The sequence below is a fragment of the Halichoerus grypus genome, chromosome 7, assembly GCF_964656455.1.
Source record: "Halichoerus grypus chromosome 7, mHalGry1.hap1.1, whole genome shotgun sequence".
Taxonomy (NCBI): domain Eukaryota; kingdom Metazoa; phylum Chordata; class Mammalia; order Carnivora; family Phocidae; genus Halichoerus; species Halichoerus grypus.
Genome location: NC_135718.1, coordinates 110,732,734 through 110,739,588, shown reverse-complemented (window position 1 = coordinate 110,739,588; position 6,855 = coordinate 110,732,734). Strand labels below are relative to the sequence as shown.

At 41.1% G+C, this 6,855-nt stretch overlaps 1 long non-coding RNA gene across 1 annotated transcript; it reads left to right on the top strand.

Moving 5' to 3' along the window:
• The first annotated feature begins 44 nt into the window (after positions 1-44).
• On the top strand, positions 45-6,653 carry LOC144382595 (uncharacterized). The gene is made up of 2 exons (XR_013449859.1): positions 45-934; positions 4,956-6,653. It is a non-coding gene; the product is annotated as an uncharacterized LOC144382595 (long non-coding RNA).
• The last annotated feature ends 202 nt before the right edge of the window (positions 6,654-6,855 follow it).

Here is a 6,855-nt window from a genome sequence, read left to right as displayed (position 1 = left end):
GCCGCACCCCCTCGCACGTCACCACGTGCGCCGCCGCCGTCGCCGCCGCCGCCGCCAGTGCCTCCCGGCAGCTTCCGGCCCGAATCCGTCGGCGAATCACAAGCGAGCACGAGAAAGCTCCCGCTCGCGGCCCCGCCCACCGCTCGCCCAACCTCTCCTTCGCCCCCTTGGGTTCCTTCCTGCTCGGCTCAACTAGGTCAAGGCAAGGTGATCCCAGGGAGAGAGGCAGTGTTTAGGGCGCGCCTCCTTTTATTTATCGCGTTGTCGTCTCCTTCCCTAGCCTCGCACCCTCGCTTCGCCCTTTCGGACTGTGCCGGAACTGGTTTCCTCCAGCCGCCCTCACCTGTTTTGCCTCCCCCTAGAGGCGCAATAACCGGAGATCAGACGTGGGAGATTAGATTTCTCGACGTCAAATTTACATCTAGGCAACTGCCCTAGACTGGAGCTGGCCGCCGCGGACCTTAGAGCCTGCGGTTGGCCGTGGGCCCTCACCTTTGTTGAAGGGTGCGGGGAGGGGGTGTGAGGGTTGTGAGTGAGAAGAGAGGCACGCTGGGGGAAGGGGTGAAAGTATTCAGTAACTGAAAAAATCATTGGCGAGGTCAGAGAAGGCCTTCTATTAGTGTTGCTATAAAAACCTGTTTACTTCTGCTTTTGGTCCCCCGGATTTCTGTTTTGTCTGAGCGCGGCTCTCCTTTCGGAGACAGTCCTTTCTTTGCTGGTCTTGCCCTCTTTGGGAAAAAGAAAAAAGCCTGGAGAATCAGCAGTCCCTATCCTAACCTTCTGGGGCCTCTTAGACCACATGCCAAACTTAGTTATCCACCCTGCCTCTTTGCCCCAAGAGGCAAACCTGTTCCGGGGACACACGAGGTATATTGGGCTCTGACGGCAACTTCATGTGACTGAAGGGCATGCTGGAAAGTTTCCTAGATTAAAGGTGAGGGGATTTGCCGAGGTAAAGTTGTTTAGAGTTTGGCAGAGGCTTCCAGGCTAACGTCCTGTTCGATTATCCTGATTTGGGGAGGGCACTTAAGCGGTCTAGGCCCAACCTTGTTTGTATTTGACCACTCAAGTTAGTTTATAGACATTTCTAGGAGCCTACCGTTCTTTATCATGAACTATTTATGCTTATGGGAGCGGGAAAAGATGAATGTTGGGGCCCTTCATCTGCAATAGAAGCTTTACAACTTTTCTTTCTAAAATCTTGAGGCAAAGAGGCTTGTTTTTTCACCCCTGTTCAGTTGTGGGAGGAAACAGGAACTAAGATATCTATTAGTATGACTGTTCTATCTTGAGGAGAAAAAGACTGACATTTGCCACTGGGCTCTTGTTTTTGTCTTCTGATAATTAATAACGACAGCAGTGTTCACTTTTATTGCAAATGAAACTATTAGAGTATATGCCTCTTAAGTTTTTTTTTTTAATATCATGGGCTTCATTCTTTCAGTGAGAGAGTATGAATTGCCTACTTTGGAGAGGCACATGACTGTGTGGCCTGCTGGACACATGGTCCCTCTTGCTGTACTCTAAATAGTGCCTTTGTGACCTGAAACAGTCAACACTTTTCTTAAAGCTACAGTGTGATCAGTCCATGCATTTTTGCCTTGTATGGACTTTCACATTTACATATTACCTTTTCTATAGATAATGGCATAATTAATTAATTCCATTTGTCTTCTAGTCAACTCCAGACTCAAGCATATCTGTTCAAGTGCTATATAATCCAGATGAAAACTTGAAAATGGAACACTGGCAATTTCAACCTTATAAAGTCACAAATTATAAGATGTTATTCTTAATATTTAACTTAGACAAGATATATGTGGAGAGTGCTTAATAAAAATAAAAACTATCAACTTCTGTTTTAAGTTAGGCACTGAGAAAGGTAAATCGGGAATTGGTGCCCATCTGTAATCTTTCCATTTTTCTCTCTGATCTTGCTTCAAATGTTCCAGTGCTAAACTCTGACTTGTGTTTTATTCTTTATTTATTAGCTTGCTATGGCTTCTCTAACAAAGTACCACAAACTGGGTGGCTTAAACAACAGAAATTTATTGTCTCACAGTTCTGGAGGCTAGAAGTATTAGGTCAAGGTGTCTGCAGGGCCATGCTCCCGCCATGGAAGCTAGGGAAGAATCTGTTCCAGCCCTTTCTCCTGGCTGCTGGTAGTTCTTTGGCTTGCATGTCATTTTCCCTGTGTGCCCATCTCTTGGGTCCAAATTTTTGCTTTTTATAAGGATGCCAGTCATATTGGATTAGGGGCCCATCCTAACCAAGTATGACCTCATCTTAACTAAATCTCAATGACTATTTCCAAATAGGATCACATTTTGAGGTATTGAAGGTTAGAACTCTAACATATGAATTTTGGAGGGGACATAATTCAACACATTAGTTCAGTGTTTCTCAAGTTTAGTCCACTGACCAAAACCACTTGGATATTCTTATTAGAAATGCAGTCCATAAGCTTCACCCTAACAAGTGATTCCCAAAGGAGGAGAGTGATTTGTGCCCCCAGGGGACATTTAGCAACATCTGAAAACAGGCCCAGGGAAAGGATGCTATGGTATCTAGTGGACCTGGAATGCTGCTCAACCACCTGCAAGGCACAGGGTGTCCCCCCAGCAAGAAAATCATCTCTTAATATGTTAATAGTGCCAAGATTGAGAAACCCTCCTGTAGAACTTCTAGATCAGAATCTCTGGGAAAGGGACCTGGAAATCTACATTTTGATAAGCATCCCAACAACTTGTGCCCATACTAAAGTTTGAAAACCACCACAGATACAAAAGCCTTTTTTAGGCGTATGAACATGAACCATTTTGTTCTAGATATTAGTCACCCCTCTTCTTGTTTAGCCATGTGAACTGTGATAAGTGAATCTAAGTAAATATTACTACTTAGCAATTCACACAATTTACAAGTCTCACCCTAACATTAATCTTAAACTGGAAACTTGTTTACATTTTAATACTTCTATGCCATGTTGCATTGTTTTTGATCAAGTGTCTACATATTCTGGATGTCCTTTGCCAAATGAAAAAAAACATTGCAAATTTATGGTTTGGCAAGGCAATGCTTTGCCTCCTCCGGTCCACTAATTTCTGTTGTACTCTGAGTGACCGACTGACTTGTCTATTTCATATATTGCTCTCATCCCTTGCAGTCTATGTTTGCTGTTCCTTCCATTTTTTTTCTCTATTGGCATTTGAAAATATTTTTGTGGTGCATTAGTGGTGCCTTAACAGCACAAACAAGAAAATGGTAGTGTCATAAAAGGCACAAGAAGCACAGGGAAAAATCCTAAAACTTCCATTAAAATAGGTCATTGGAAACTGTTATGTATTGCAGTATATAACAAATGGAGAACTTGATGCCTTTCTAAAAAATTGTTTTAAGTGTTCCCTTTTAGAATCTTCCATTTTCATGGTAAGACTTCCATAGAGAGTTTGCATCAGAACAGATTATATAATCAGAATATTTTGATCCTGCGTTAGCCTTGTTGACTATTATCTAAGCCAGCTGTTTTACTAATGACCTTTTGCTGGTTTTCTAGTCATCACTGATAAAATTTTGAGAACAACTCTAGCCTCCTCCTCCAGTAACCAAAACCCCCTAATAATTTCTTTGTCTTTCAACAATTTCTTAGGAATTAAAACTTCTCATGTCCTTCAGACGTTGTTCCCGTGACATTATCTGACCTTCAAGCCTGCTACCTTTTTGGACTATGCGGCCAACAACTGTATACTCAGCTCTTGAATTCTAATGTGTAACCGAAGCTTTACTAAGCCTTCATGCAAAACACCTTTTAAAAAAAAAAAAAAATTTAACTTAATTGTTGAAAATAAGCAAGGCATGGAATAAGCAGCCTTTATACTAAGCTGAGTTTTTAATGTAAACATTAACAATCAAATGTATAAACAAAACTGTGGTAACATAAGCGCAATCTATACAGTTCAATCCAAGAGAGATCTTTTGTTGTGTTCACATCCAAAACTTGATACCTAAATGGATGGAAGTTACACACTATAGTTCAGCTGGACTAGCAGCCAACTGTTGCTAGTGTAAACCGATCCCTTAACAAATGAAGTCAAGAGACTTCTTTAGAGAAAGAAACAGACAAGACAGAACAGTGGTGTTGTAACATCAGTTCTCCCTTTTTCTATAATGTGTTCCACTTTCCAGAGGAGACCAGAATGAGGGACAATGAGATACTGATGAAATTTTACAAGATTCTAATGAATTGGGCTTTCTAAACTACTGAAGAAAGTCATAAACTTGTTATCTAAGGGTTCCCACCCTTGAGAGTGATCCCTCGAGGCTATGGTCCTCCTAAATTGGTACCCTCAGGAACAGAACTGTCAAGTAAGAGGTTTTCGTTCTCAGTTGTCTCTTCTCTAATGTCTTACCAGAGAGAAAAATGTGAAAGAAAATCTAGTGGCAGTGTGTTCTACCAATACCCTTAAGGGCGACCAGGCCTGAGACACACTTCTCTTCCTTCTGTACTTGTGTCTTCTCAATACCTTGCTCCTATCTATCTTTCAAGACCCAGTTAGCACCTCACCACTTCCAAGAAGTGGGCTAGTGTTGATGGAAAGAGTGCTGGACTGGAAGGTCTAGGCCCATATCTTAACTATTTAAGGAAAATCTCTTGTCTTAATGATTGTGTTTTCTAATAAAATGGGAATGATAATACCTGCTTCACAGAATTATATACTTGGCGCATGGTGGGTGGTAAGTAAATATGTATATATGTATTTATTTAAATGCCTCCCCCAGTTACTCCAGCATACATAATTTCTCTTTCATCTTCCTGAGCCTGGGCACATCACTTGTAACACGCACTTAATTTGCCACAGGATACTTTTATACTTGCAGACCTAAGAGATGAGTGAATTGAATTTTTGAATACATAATAGCAACTCAGGTTCTTAAGTCAGTTGCTCTTCTGCCCTCAGGTATCTTTGAAGTGTTGGAAGAATGACTGTCAAAATCACATGTACCTTTCATGGCTCTTTCTGTCAAATGGATGTTTCCAAATAATGATGGTAAGTGGTGGAGGGCCAGGGTGTGCTAGAGGAGTAGGACCATGAGAAAGGGGGTGGTTATTGAGGCATATCACCTCGCAGAGGGAGTAAAGGTACTTCAAATGACTTAGAACGAGGACATTGGATCTCCTTACCTAATATCCCTTCCTCTTCTCAAAGAGGTTTCAACTATGCTGAAGGGGATGGGATGTAAGATTGTCAACTCCACTTCTTCACCTAGGTTTCTTGTGGTCCAGACTCAAGAAATGTTCTATTCCATTAGTGGTGGGAACCTGAAAATCCATACTGTTATGGAGAGAGGGTAATCTGTTCCACTTTGTGCTTAGCTCTATGGGGATCAGGACCATGGTTCATTTTTTGTCTGATCGTAGCACCTAACCTAGTATTTTTGTGAATGATTTTTGTCTTCTAAAAATATCTATTGAACTTTTGGAAATTGTTTTCTTTGTGTCAGTGGAATAGGAAATTTGAGAATTTTCTCTTTGCAAAGTACTAACATTTTCTTTGCTGTTAAGGGGATTCTGTCAATTTATAAGCTTCTTTCTTCAATAACTTAAATTATAGTGTTGTAAATGATTTAAAGTCTGCTGAATCATGAAAATTTTATTGCTTTTACTCTATCGGGAATAAATTTATGGATATCTGATTTGCATATTAACCGTAAACGAAAGAGAAAAATCCTTTAGTTATATGCATTTTTTAAAAGTATTAGATTACTGGGGCGCCTGGGTGGCTCAGTCGTTAAGTGTCTGGCTTCGGCTCAGGTCGTGATCCCAGGGTCCTGGGATCGAGCCCTACATTTGGCTCCCTGCTCGGCGGGAAGCCTGCTTCTCGCTCTCCCTCTGCTGCTCCCCCTGCTTGTGTTCTCTCTCTCACTGTGTCTCTCTCTGTCAAATAAATAAATAAAATCTTAAAAAAAAAAAAATAAAGATACTAGATTGCCTACTGAGAAATTAGCTTCATTAATTGCCACAGTGTCACTCTGTAGAGATTTCTGGATAATCTTTTAGTGTTGCATCAATTCTTATTCATCCCATTAAGTTTACGAAATGTGATGGGCTCTCTCACCTAAAGGGATAGTAATATAGACATACCTTATAATTAGCCTAAACTTCTTTGAGGGTCTACATCAAGGAAACAAGTTAAATATGGATTTAAAAAATTTTCAAAGACACTGCAGAATCATGGTCATTTCTTTACTGTGTTATTATTTTTTTCTTAAAGATTTTATTTATTTATTAGAGAGATAGCAAGAGAGAGGGAGAGAGAGCAAGTGCACGAGGGGAGGGGCAGAGGGAGAGACAGAGAGAGAAGCAGACTCCCCACTGAACAGGGATCCCAGGACCCTGAGACCATGACCCGAGCTGAAGGCAGATGCTTAACCGACTGAGCCACCCAGGCGCCCCTAACAGGTTATTTTTGAAGTGGTATAAAGAATGAAACCCAAGTTACTAAAAGGTTGAGCGCCTGTAATGAATTGAAAAGCTGTTTAGAATATATGTACACAAACAGTATACTGCTTTTCCTGTGTTTCTTGTACATGGAAAAGTGACATTATGTAGCTGTTTCTCAGATTTTTACATAAAATTATTTTCTGCCATAACAAAATGAATCCTGTTTTGTGTGTTTGTTTTTTCTCTGCATTTCCTAGAAAATTAGGAGAAGCCTATGAACTGAATCATCACAGTGGGGATCAAGGTTCTTCACAGTATGTGTCTATGCTGGGACTGAATCCATCCCTTCCTTAATATACCATTCCCTTTGCACCTGCCCTTTGCACTGACTGAAGCACCCTTTGCTTGGTTAATTT